The following is a 14,446-nucleotide window of genomic DNA, read 5'->3' as shown; positions in this document are numbered from 1 at the left end:
ATCTGGACTAAGCAAGCACCTTTGCAAACACAACCTCCAGGGGCAGGTGACACCCCACCTCTTATGGCCAGTAAAGGGCAATGGTTGACCGCCGGAGGCCACCCAGGAGCATGAGGTGCCTGCTTAGGTACAAAGTTACTATTCTTGACACAGACTTGACTGCAGAGTACACAGAGGCTTTTTGGAACAGTACTCCCACAGACGGGGTATCTGAGTACACACAGAGGCTTAAAGCACAGTCCTCCCACAGGCAGGTGTGCAGAGTACACACAGTGAATTTTTGGCACAGTACTATCACAGACATGGATGTGTAAGATTAGAAAAATTTGTTTGGACATACCGTACTATCAGAGACATGGGTGCATAAGAATAGAAAAATGTGTTTAGACGCACATGGCTCTCACCAACATGGTTGTAGATTACAAAAGAATTTGGGTATACATAGTACTATCATAGACACAGGAGCAAAGTACACATAGAGAATTACCGCAAGTACACAATGATTACCTGTACATGACAGCTGATACCCAGCAGTATCGGACCCGAACAGGTTTGCGACCAATCGGGGTCGAATAACCCCTTAAATACCGCTGTCAATTGTGACAGTAGTATTTAAGTTGCTACAAGGGGGTCACAAGACCCCCTTAGAAACCATGGGACCCCCACGATGAGAATCGCGGGTCGTGATAGTTACCAAGGTACTCTGAGGTCATGTGATGATGATGCAAGTTCGCGCCATCTCCGTCCCCGAGCTCAAACTTTAAAAAAAAAAACTTGGGTGAACCCGACGATCCCGATCATCGGGTGGTTCGTCCATCACTAATTTTTACCACTAACATGCCATATTTCCACATCTCAATGATATCAAATTCTGTAAAGCACCTATGGGTTCAAAATACTCACTACACCCCTAGATGAATTCCACGAGGGGTCTAGTTTCCAAAATGGGGTCACTTGTGGGTAGGTTCTTTTTTTTACATCAGGGGCTCTTCAAACGCGGCATAGCATTCACAATCTATCCCAGGCAAATAGCGCTCTTTCCTCTCTTATTCCTGCCATGTGTCCAAGCAGAGGTTTTTGACCACATATGGATTATACTCGCATTCAGGCAAATTGTGAAACAAATTATGGGGTCTGTTTTCTCCAATTATCCATTGTGAAAATTACAATTTTGGGGCTAAAACAGGCCCGGATTGAGCATCTACAGAGCCGTGCAAATGCCCGGTGGGCTGGCAGGTCCCCACGACAAAGTGGGCTGCCAGCCCTTTAAAGCTTCTATGTGAAGGACCTATGTGTGCCAGCTGTCTAGTTGCCGCAGCCGCAGCAGTGCTCGTGCACAGATGCGGGCCATGGCGGACTTTGTCAGCGCGTGCAACTAGACAGCACGCGCACACAGGGCCTTCACATAGAAAATTTAAATGGCCGCGGCCCACCTTGTGGTGGGGACCTGCGTCAGTGAGTGAGCACAGCTGCTGCCGCGGCCCTCGTTCTTGTGTGCGCACAGTTGCTGCTCTTCTCAGCGCTGGCAAGCTGGAGACCACGCACACACATAGGGCCGAGATTTGAAAAGGCCACTGCCGCAGTATGCAGAGGGCGCCTCCATCTGTGTTTGATGCTAGCCTGCCTTTACCAGTGTCAGAGAAGACTCACCAAGTCCAGGGATCCTCTCCACTTCAACGCCGATGCTGGACAGTGGACTGCCTCAGCTCTTCATCCTTCCCCCATCTGGCGTGAGTCCCAAGATGAGAACATTTTTTATGTATATACAGCAGTTGCACCTATATAAAGTATATAGACTGCTGTATACACAATATATAAGTGATACTGCTGTATATAATCACTGTATCACCTACATTATATACATTATATAATGTGCCAGGTATCACAGCAACACACACACTTCACACGCCGGCCACCAGGGGGAGCAAAAGGTTCTATCTATTAGGCCACTCCTCACACTTGGGTAAAACTGGGGGTTGGTTAGGAAGTTAGGGAGTTCTGACTGGAGGGAGAAGGAGATAGTCAGTAGGAGAGGAGCAAACTGGGCTTAGCCCAGGAAAGGGAAAGAAGGATACGGAGCTGCGCCTGCAACCCATGCGGCAGCCTCCTAAGAAAGGACAAGAAAGGAAGTGTGCCGTAGTGAGTGAGCACCGAAGTCGTAGCAACAGGAGTGAAACACCAGTGGGAGACCAGCAAGAAGCAGGCTGCCTCCCACTGAGCGCAGAACCGGTGGCCGGAACACCAAGGGAGTAATAGACTCTACGCTTTACTTCAGAGACCGGCAGGACAGTCAATTCCAAGTTGGCTGTCCGACCTAAGAACCTAAGCAGACAAGGTGGCAACGCGGAGGAGGGGCGACGCTAGGGTCCCTATAAAATAGCTTCAGGCCACCACCGTCATACGGGTTTGTCCTATCCATCTGGGGGACAGAGAGAAGAGTAACAAGAGTGAGGAACCTATGGGAGCTAATGCAAGTAGGGACTTACTATGTTACTGTGCGCAAGGGGAAGGCTACTGATTTCCACCTGGATAAGGGGACTCTGGAATTGCCGTCAGACCGGCCGGACTCTGCCACCCTGTCATCCGGCACGCTGGACTATGGATGCTGAAGCCTTCATTAAAAGGTAAAGAGACTGCACCCATTGTGTCCTCGTTATTCACTGCGCCTTGCACTATCCACCATCAACATCTACACTTCTGGGAAGCCCTGGGGATACACTTCACCTGTGGGAAGGTATACCATCTAGCTGCCATTCCATCACCCCAGCGGACCCCTAAGCAGCGTCGGTCACCCTGACTGAATACCACAGGTGGCGTCACAAACACTACCATTATCTACCAAACAAACTGTTCTCCCCTTTTATTTGGGCGCCCCTCATAGGGCCACGGTCCGGGTCAGGCCACCGTGACATCCCAGCTGAGGGAACCGGAGGACCCGGTACCGAGTACCCCATTGCCCTTACGTGGGGGCGTGGCACAAACAGTATATATATATATATATATATATTGTGGGAATATAGCTCATCAGGGATCTCTGCTTTGGCCCAAGCAGGTGGCTATGGAGTCACAACGAACAATAGCAGGCTAGCGAGTTCCACACAGGTATGTGTCAGGTGTATTTATTGTACACATTTGCCGTACAATGTTACACGTGCCAAACATGAAATAAAATGTCTAAGGCCGTCTGGCCACTAACTAACAACAAGATACTAACTGCAAAATAAACCTATAAAACAAGAAAGAAGTTTGTGCAACCTTACTGTGTCAGCTCCCAGACCAGCAGATGAGAGACTGAGATCCCAGCAGTTCCTTGATTATATCAGCTGAAGCAAAAGCTGGATCGTATGTGTGGAAGGGAAGCACCAGAGCTTTCAGGCTGATCACTAAAGAAACCAGGACCGGATTACAGAGAAATAAACAGCTTCACAATCAATACCGTGATACATATGAAATGAAACGGGGAGAAACATATCTGTTTTCTAGTACTTCTCCCCTTGGCACCTCACATACCCCCTTCCTTTGTTCGAGCCTGTAGGGTCGGACACGATGAGTCACTAAGCAGTGTGTTCTGGATAACGCATCTGCATTCCCGTGCGCTGCGCCTGCCCTGTGCTCAACGGAAAAGTTAAAAGGTTGTAATGCCAAGAACCAGCGTGTCACCCTCGCATTGCCCTCTTTTGCGCGGGACATCCATGTTAGGGGTGAATGGTCCGTTACTAGCCTAAATTGGCGACCTAGTAAATAATAGCGTAAGGTGAATAGGGCCCATTTCACAGCCAGGGCTTCGCGTTCAACCACGCTATAATTCTTTTCTGCCCTGGTAAGCTTCCTACTCAGATAGCTTACTGGGTGTTCCTCGCCATTCACTTCCTGTGACAACACTGCACCGAGGCCGACACCAGAGGCGTCCGTTTGGACAATAAACTCCCGTTTAAAGTCAGGGGCAACCAACACTGGTTGGTCACAGAGGACCGTTTTCAAATACTGAAAGGCCTTCTCTGCTTCTGCGTTCCACTTTATTGTGATAGATTTTGAGCCCTTGGTAAGCTCTGTGAGAGGGGCCGCAATAGTGGCAACATTTTTAATGAAGCGCCTATAATAGCCAACGATTCCTAAAAAGGCTCCGACCTGTTTTTTGTTGACCGGTCGTGGCCAATTCTGAATAGCGTCCACTTTATTGGTCTGTGGCTTTACGACTCCTCGCCCTATGCTATATCCCAGATAGCGAGCCTCTTCCAATCCCAAGGTACATTTCTTAGGATTGGCAGTTAACCCAGCAGTTTTTATCGAGTCTAAGACGGCTTGTACTTTTGACAAATGTGTGCCCCAGTCATCACTAAAGACAATGATATCGTCCAAGTATGCGGACGCATACCGGACGTGGGGTTTAAGGACAATATCTATTAGACGTTGCAAGGTGGCTGCAGCACCATGCAACCCAAATGGCATATCACGGTACTGGAACAGTCCCTGGGGCGTTACAAAGGCCGTTTTCTCTTTGGCTGAATCCGTGAGGGGAATCTGCCAATAATCTTTTGTTAAGTCGATAGTAGATATGTACCTGGCCGAACCCAGTCTCTCTATAAGCTCATCAACTCTCGGCATCGGGTAGGCATCGAATTTTGATACCTCATTTAATTTCCGAAAATCATTACAAAACCAAATAGTCCCATCGGGTTTGGGCACTAGCACGATTGGGCTAGCCCAATCACTCCGGGACTCTTCAATGACTCCAAGTTCTAACATTTTCTCGACTTCCTGGGCAATGGCTTGTCTCCGAGCCTCCGGAATTCGATATGGTTTTAGTCGTACACGGACCTGTGGATCAGTAACAATGTCGTGTTTAATTAAGTGAGTACGACCAGGAAGCTCTGAAAAAACCTCTGCGTTTTTCTGTATAAATTCCTTAGTCTCTCGTTTCTGACTTTCGGATAGTGTCTCTGCAATACCCACCTCTGGCAATGCTACCTGGGGGTCATTTACCACAGATGGGGGTGCCCTACGAGGTCCATCATTAAGGGTGGCTTTTGTCATTAGACTCTCCCTATCCCGCCAGGCCTTAAGCAAGTTTATGTGGTAGATTTGTTCGGTTTTCCTCTTGTCTGGTTGATATATCTTATAATTCACTTCACCTATTCTCTCCAACACCTCGTATGGGCCCTGCCACTTTGCAAGAAATTTATTTTCTACAGTGGGTACTAATACTAACACCCTGTCTCCGGGTTGAAAGACTCGTGTTTTAGCCGCTCGGTTATATACCGTGCTTTGGGCCTGTTGCGCACGTTCTAAACATTCTTTAACTATTGGCATGACCGCCTCAATTCTATCTTGCATAAGCATTACGTGTTCAATTACACTGCGATAAGGAGTCACCTCTTGTTCCCAAGTCTCTTTAGCAATATCTAACAGGCCTCTAGGACATCGCCCGTAAACTAACTCAAAAGGCGAAAAGCCTGTGGAGGATTTGGGTACTTCCCGTATAGCGAACAGGAGATATGGTAGGAGAGCATCCCAATCCCTCCCGTCCTTATCTACCACCCTTTTCAACATTCCCTTCAGGGTTTTATTAAATCGCTCCACCAACCCGTCAGTCTGAGGGTGATATACTGAAGTACGCAAGTGGGAGATTTTTAGTAGCTTACACAAGTCCTTAAGTATTCGAGACATAAAGGGGGTTCCCTGATCTGTTAGTATTTCTTTCGGAATGCCGGTGCGAGAAAACATATTAACAAGCTCCTTTGAAATTGCTTTCGCATTGGCATTCCGCAGAGGCACTGCTTCAGGGTAACGAGTGGCATAATCTAGTACTACCAAAATGTACTGATGTCCCCTGGCAGATTTAACTAATGGACCCACTATATCCATTGCTATCCTCTCGAAGGGCACCTCTATTATTGGTAAGGGCACAAGGGGGCTTCTAAAATGTGACATAGGTGTGGTCAATTGACACGTAGGACAGGACTGACAATACCGGGTCACGTCCCCCCCTAGACCCGGCCAAAAGAAACGCTGCAGAATACGGTGTTTTGTTTTTTCTCCGGCCAGGTGTCCCCCCAAGGGATGTTTATGTGCCAGTTCCAAAACTACCTGGCGAAAGGACTTGGGCACCACTAGTTGCTCTACTGCCACCCCCCGCACTTTGTCTATATGATACAGCATACCCTGTTGCACAGCTAGGTGTGGGAACTCATTTTGAGCCCCTGGGTACAATGGTCTTCCCTCAGAGACCTTTACATTTTCCCATGCCCTTGCCAGAGTAGGGTCCTGGTGTTGAGCGGTCCCGAACTTACCACGGGCCACCTCAAGACCTGGCATTTCTATAGCCTCCTCTAGTTCACTTGCGTCGCCTGCATATACAGCCAGAGGTGAGTCTACAGATTCTGGAGTTACCTCTGAGATGGACTCCCCCCCCCCCCCCTCTTGCTGCAATAGCTCAGGGGTTAGCCCCACGGCACCCTCCTCAACTAGAGTGCTCATGCCATTTTTAAGGTTCCACAAGTCCCAAAATAAGGGAAAGTCTCTCCCCAATATTACATCATGTCCCATAGACTTTAGGACTGCCGCTTGATGTCTTTTGGTTCCTACTGGCGTGGCAAGGGTGACCCAGGCAGTGGGGTAGTTTTTTATATCGCCATGGATGCAACTAATGCCCAGGGTTGAGTTCGTTAGGGCTCTAGGGTCCACCAAACTGGCATGTACCAGAGTTACTTGACTGCCGGAATCCAAGACGGCATTCACACTATGGCCGTCGACCTCGAGGCAACACACGTGTCGTTCATTTCCTGTGAGGACCTCTGCAACACAGACTGACTGTACATATAACGAAAGACGTCTCATAGCATTACAGTCCATTGGCTCTGTAGTCATTGGGCAGTTAGCTGCTACATGGCCAAGCCTGCGACATCGCCAACATTGTATAGGTCCTTGCTTCCTCGCCGGAGACGCCTGATAGGGTCTGCTGAATTGCTGTGAGACTGTACCGCCTCCATAGTTCTTTGTGGGTCTGCTACCCTTTATTGCAACGTTCTCTTCTTTTGAAGATGAAGTAGGTCTCGCAGTATTTTCTGGCGATTTCTTGGGAGCCCAGCGAGGTGATAACGTCCCTTGGAGTAGGCTTTCGGAAGCATTGTAGCGTTCGACCATATTCACCAACTGGTCGGCTGTATATGGGTCACCTTGTCCAACCCACCTCTGTAACTTAGGGGGCAAGGACCGCAGGTACTTGTCTAGAACAACACGTTCCACCATCTCTGCAGATGTCAAAATCTCTGGTTGCAGCCATTTTTTTACTAGATGGATAAGATCATGCATTTGTGAGCGGGCTGGCTGATCTTCCACAAAAGTCCATAAATGTACCCTCTGTGCTCGTACATATGTGTTTACTCCCAGCCTTGCCAGGATTTAGCTTTTTAATTTGGTATAGTCCATAGCATCCACTCCACTTAAATCGTAATAGGCCTTTTGTGGATCTCCACTCAGAAATGGCGCAACCACTTCAGCCCACATGTCCACCGGTAAATGCTCACGTTCTGCAATACGTTCAAATACGGTGAGATACGCTTCTACATCATCGTCAGCAGTCATTTTAAGCAGGGTTTTTTGTACGGCTTTCCGTGCACCAGCAACACTTTGTGCATGATCCCTCTCATCTCGGGGCTGCCGAATCAAAGCCTGCTTTATTGCATTCAACTGCTCTTGCTGAATCTGGTTTTGCTGGTCCAGGGCTTGCTGGAAGTAAGTATTGGTCTGCTGTTGTTGCACATTTGCCTGCAATAACTGTTTCACTAGTTCCTCCATATTACTGGACTCTTGGCTCTTCAAAAGCACATGAGCTTTCAGCCAGGACATACACAGAGCACTTTATCTGCAGTCACAGTCCAACAGCCACTATGCCCGCATTCTCCACCATTTGTGGGAATATAGCTCATCAGGGATCTCTGCTTTGGCCCAAGCAGGTGGCTATGGAGTCACAACGAACAATAGCAGGCTAGCGAGTTCCACACAGGTATGTGTCAGGTGTATTTATTGTACACATTTGCCGTACAATGTTACACGTGCCAAACATGAAATAAAATGTCTAAGGCCGTCTGGCCACTAACTAACAACAAGATACTAACTGCAAAATAAACCTATACAACAAGAAAGAACTTTGTGCAACCTTACTGTGTCAGCTCCCAGACCAGCAGATGAGAGACTGAGATCCCAGCAGTTCCTTGATTATATCAGCTGAAGCAAAAGCTGGATCGTATGTGTGGAAGGGAAGCATCAGAGCTTTCAGGCTGATCACTAAAGAAACCAGGACCGGATTATAGAGAAATAAACAGCTTCACAATCAATACCGTGATACATATGAAATGAAACGGGGAGAAACATATCTGTTTTCTAGTACTTCTCCCCTTGGCACCTCACAATATATATATATATACACAGTACAGACCAAAAGTTTGGACATTCTCATTTAAAGATTTTTCTGTATTTTCATGACTATGATAATTGCACATTCACACTGAAGGCATCAAAACTATGAAATAACACATGTGGAATTATATACTTAACAGAAAAGTGTGAAACAACTGAAATTATGTCTTATATTCTAGGTTTTTCAAAGTAGCCACCTTTTGCTTTGATGACTGCTTTGCACACTCTTGGCATTCTCTTGATGAGCTTCAAGAGGTAGTCACCGGGAATGGTCTTCTGACAATCTTGAAGGAGTTCCCAGAGATGCTTAGCACTTGTTGGCCCTTTTGCCTTCACTCTGCAGTCAAGTTCACCCCAAACCATCTCAATTGGGTTCAGGTCCGGTGACTGTGGAGGCCAGGTCATCTGGCGTAGCACCCCATCACTCTCCTTCTTGGTCAAATAGCCTGTCACGGGGATACCGCGACAGAGAGGTTCCAGAGAACCGCAGCGCTCTGAGCCTCGTTCACACACAGTGAACAGAAGCTCTTCTCCTGTATTTTGACCTGGCTGCTTTGTGCCAGCAGTGCAGGAGCTAACCTTATTTGCTAAGTTGCTGTGAGCTGGGTCTCTCAGCTGAAGTGGATTTTTGTAATCTCCTCCTCTATATAGACCCAGCCTTGACTACAGCTAGTGTCAGTGATCAGTTCTGCTGCCTGGCTTGGAGGTTGAAGGAGAGTGATATTTGGAGCTTGGAGGTTTATTACAGAGATTGATGTCTGCTGTTTTGGTTGCTTGTTAAACCTGTTTTCCTTCCTAGTTTTCTCCTTCTCTTCCCTTCTACGTGTACCCTCTGTGGTTGTGTGAGCATTTGCTGAGTTTGAGACTTTTAGTTACCTTGTCTGTATACCCTGTTTATTGTTGTGTTTATACACTGGTGCAGTCCTCCTCCCTGGGGGGGATAGGGGGCCACTTATAGGGCCTGCACAGGAGACAGGGATACGCTGGCGGCTCGGGCCTCCTAACCATCATAGGTACCGCCGAGATAAGGGAAAGCCAGGGCCCCATTAAAGTGGTAGGGACAGGTGCGGGTCCCAGTACGCCGTCCTGCCCCTTTAACGCCGCTTACGGCGTGACATAGCCCTTACACAGCCTGGAGGTGTCATTGGGGTCATTGTCCTGTTGAAAAATAAATGATGGTCCAACTAAACACAAAACTGGATGGAATAGCATTCCGCTGCAACATGCTGTGGTTTATGCTGGTTCAGTATGCCTTCAATTTTGAATAAATCCCTAACAGTGTCACCAGCAAAGCACCCCCACACCATCACACCTCCTCCTCCATGCTTCACGGTGGGAACCAGGCATGTAGAGTCCATCTGTTCACCTTTTCTGCATCGCACAAAGACACGGTGGTTGGAACCAAAGATCTCAAATTTGGACTCATAAGACCAAAGCACAGATTTTTACTGGTCTAATGTCCATTCTTTGTGTTCTCCCAAACAAGTCTCTTTTGCTTGTTGCCTGTCCTTAGCAGTGGTTTCCTGGCAGCTATTTTACCATGAAGGCCTGCTGCACAAAGTCTCCTCTTGAGGCCGGGATCACACACAGTGAGATACGGCCGAGTCTCGCAGGTTAAAACCAAGCTCTGGCACCTGCACTCCAAAGCGGAGTGTGTGGCCGCACAGCAATACATGGAGCCGCACACTCCGCTCTGGAGTGCCGGTGTCAGAGCTTGTTTTTAACCTGTGAGACTCGGCTGTATCTCGCTGTAGTGTGACTCCGGCCTAACAGTTGTTGTAGAGATGTGTCTGCTGCTAGAACTCTATGTGGCACTGACCTGGTTTCTAATTTGAGCTGCTGTTAACCTGCGATTTTTCAGGCTGGTGACTCTGATAAACTTATCCTCAAAAGCAGAGGTCTTCCTTTCCTGGGGCGGTCCTATTGTGAGCCAGTTTCTTTGTAGCGCTTGATGGTTTTTGCCGCTGCACTTAGGGACACTTTCAAAGTTTTCCCAATTTTTCGGACTGACTGACCTTCATTTCTTAAAGTAATGATGGCTACTCATTTTTCTTTGCTTAGCTGCTTTTTATTGCCATAATACAAATTCTAACAGTCTATTCCGTAGGACTATCAGCTGTGTATCCACCAGCCTTCTGCACAACACAACTGATGGTTCCAACACCATTTATAAGGCAAGAAATCCCACTTTTTACACCTGACAGGGCACACCTGTGAAGTGAAAACCATTCCCGGTGACTACCTCTTGAAGCTCATCAAGAGAATGCCAAGAGTGTGCAAAGCAGTCATCAAAGCAAAAGGTGGCTACTTTGAAGAACCTAGAATATAAGACATAATTTCAGTTGTTTCACACTTTTTTTGTTAAGTATATAATTCCACATGTGTTAGTTCATAGTTTTGATGCCTTCAGTGTGAATGTACAATTTTCATAGTCATGAAAATACAGAAAAATCTTTAGATGAGAAGGTCTGTCCAAACCTTTGGTCTGTACTGCATATATATATGTAGAAAAAGAGGAACAGCACCAGAAAAAATACCTTAAGGCTGTGTGCACACGTAGCAGATTTTTTCGCTATAAAAACGTTATAAAACCGCGAAAAAAATGCTCACATTAAGCCTCCTATTTAATAGAATGCAATCCGCATTTTTTGTGCACATGCTGCATTTTTTTCCTGAGCAGATTCGCATTCCAGAAAAAAACGCAGCATGCTCATTAAATTTGCGGAATAGCGGGGATTCTGCACACCTAGGAATGCATTGATCTGCTTACTTCCCGCATGGGGCTATGCCCACCATGCGGGAAGTAAGCAGATCATGTGTGGTTGGTACCCAGGGTGGAGGTGAGGAGACTCTTCTCCATGGACTGGGCACCATATAATTGTTAAAAAAAAGAATTAAAATTAAAAAATCGTGATATACTCACCTTCGATGGCCCCCGGAGTCTTCCTGCCCCTCAGCGCTGCACGCAGCCGCTTCCGTTCCTGTAGATGGTGTGTGAAAGACCTGCGATGACGTTCCGGTCACATGACCGCGATGACGTCGCGGTCACGTGACCGTAACGTCATCGAAGGTCCTGCACACACACCATCTATAGGAACGGAAGCCGCTGAGGAGATCGGCTGTTTGCGGTAGGTGAGTATAACCATTTTTTATTTTTTTTAATTATTTTTAACATTCTATCTTTTACAATTGATGCGGCATAGGCTGCATCAATAGTAAAAAGTTGGTCACACTTGTCAAACACTGTTTGACAAGTGTCACCAACCTGTCAATCAGTTTTCCAAGCGATGCTACAGATCGCTTGGAAAACGCTAGCATTCTGCAAGCTAATTATGCTTGCAAAACGCTAGTTTTCTGCAGGAATATGCATGCCAATTCCGCATGCGATATACCTGCGGCAGGAGGCGCAGAATTGCCGCGGAAATTTCCGCGGCAATTCTGCAACGTGTGCACTTAGCCTAAAGCTTGCACGTTTCCCTGACCAGCATTCCAATGGCCTTTCAAGACAGTAAAAAAAAAAGGGAAACTGCACAAAAAAATGTGCAGGACTTTAATGCCCTGTGGCGTGGCAACGTTTCGGATAAAACAAATCCTTTCTCAAGCCGTGACTTTTTTTGTGCTGTTTCCCTTTTTGTTTACGGCAACGTTTCGGATAAAACAAATCCTTTCTCAAGCCGTGACTTTTTTTGTGCTGTTTCCCTTTTTGTTTACTATATAGTAAACAAAAAGGGAAACAGCACAAAAAAAGTCACGGCTTGAGAAAGGATTTGTTTTATCCGAAACGTTGCCACGCCACAGGGCATTAAAGTCCTGCACATTTTTTTGTGCAGTTTCCCTTTTTTTTAATATATATATATATATATATATATATATATATATATATATATATATATATATATATATATATATATATTATACACACTGCTCAAAAAAATAAAGGGAACACTTAAACAACAGAATATAACTCCAAGTAAGTCAAACTTCTGTGAAATCAAACTGTCCACTTAGATAGCAACACTGTTTGACAATCAATTTCACATGCTGTTGTGCAAATGGAATACATAACAGATGGAAATTATTGGCAATTATCAAGACACACTCAATAAAGGAGTGGTTCTGCAGGTGGGGAGCACAGACCACATCTCAGTACCAATGCTTTCTGGCTGATGTTTTGGTCACTTTTGAATGTTGGTTGTGCTTTCACACTCGTGGTAGCATGAGACGGACTCTACAACCCACACAAGTGGCTCAGGAAGTGCAGCTCATCCAGGATGGCACATCAATGCGAGCTGTGGCAAGAAGTTTTGCTGTGTCTGTCAGCGTAGTGCCCAGAGGCTGGAGGCGCTACCAGGAGACAGGCCAGTACACCAGGAGACATGGAGAGGACCATAGGAGGGCAGCAACCCAGCAGCAGAACCGCTACCTCAGCCTTTGTGCAAGGAGGAACAGGAGGAGCACTGCCAGAACCCTGAAAAATGACCACCAGCAGGCCATAAATGTGCGTGTGTCTGCACAAACAGAAACCGACTCCATGAGGATGGTCTGAGTGCCTGACGTCCACAGATGGAGGTTGTTCTTCCAGCTCAACACCGTGCAGGACGCTTGGCATTTGCCACAGAACACCAGGAATGGCAAATTCACCACTGGCGCCCTGTGCTCTTCACAGATGAAAGCAGGTTCACACTGAGCACATATGACAGCGATATGATAGCATATGGAGAGCGATCTGCTGCCTGCAACATCCTTCAGCATGACCAATTTGGCAGTGGTAGAGTAAACAAAGAGCTAGCACTCGACTGTAGATGGGATGTTGATGGTGCAAGTGAACGGAGTCAGATGACCCCAAATACTTGAAGAGAGACGAATCACTGCACACGTCAGGACAAGTCAATTTTGCTGAAGTGAGTGTTTTTATTAAGGTGCAAAGGCTGAAGACGTAACAAGGCAACTGCCCACAATTTGGCAGTGGGTCAGTAATGGTGTAGGTTGGCATTCCTTTGGAGGGCCGCACAGCCCTCCATGTGCTCGCCAGAGGTATCCTGACTGCCATTAGGTACCAAGATGAGATCCTCATAACCCTTGTGAGACCATATGCTGGTGCAGTTGGCCCTGGGTTCCTTCTAATGCAGTACAATGTCAGACCTCATGTGGCTGGAGTGTGTCAGCAGTTCCTGCAAGATGAAGGCATTGAAGCTATGGACTGGCCTGCCCGTTCCCCAGACCTGAATCCGATTGAACACATCTGGAACATCATGTCTCGCACCATCCACCAACATCAAGTTGCACCAGAGACTTCCAGGAGTTGGCGGATGATTTAGTCCAGGTCTGGGAGGAGATCCCTCGGAAGACCTTCCGCCACCTCATCAGGAGCATACCCAAGCATTGTAGGGAGGTCATACAGGCACGTGGAGGCCACACACACAACTGAGCCTCATTTCCTTGTCTTGAGGCATTTCCACTGAAGTTGGATCAGCCTGTAACTTCATTTTCCACTTTGATTGTGAGCATCATTCCAACTCCAAACCTCCGTGGGATATTAGTTGTGATTTATGTTGATAACTTTTAGGTTTTATTGTTCTCAACACATTCCACTATATAATGAATAAAGATTTACAACTGGAATATTTCATTCAGTGACATATAGGATGTGGGATTTTAATGTCCCTTTTATATTTTTGAGCAGTATATATATATATATATATATATATATATATATATATATATATATCAGTAACACACATATATATATCATTATATTTCATAGAGAGATAGATAGCAGAATAGCCGATAATTCATTTGTTGGCTTCTGTGAAATAATTGCAGAAGCTGACAGGATAGGAGACATGGTTTACATTCAGTAAATCATTTCAGAACAGTTAGATTTATATATGTCAGTGACTAATACTGTTAGTACTATGTGTGTGTGAAATTTGGGACCTGTTTGTATTCAATAAAAGAATGTATTCACGGAAAAACTGGCGTGGGCTCCTGCACAATTGTCTGCAGCAGAGTGGGAAAGCCAGTGTCA

This window comes from Ranitomeya imitator, chromosome 8 (assembly GCF_032444005.1).
Source record: "Ranitomeya imitator isolate aRanImi1 chromosome 8, aRanImi1.pri, whole genome shotgun sequence".
Taxonomy (NCBI): domain Eukaryota; kingdom Metazoa; phylum Chordata; class Amphibia; order Anura; family Dendrobatidae; genus Ranitomeya; species Ranitomeya imitator.
The sequence above is the reverse complement of the archived record's forward strand: the minus strand, read 5'-3'. Positions refer to the sequence as shown.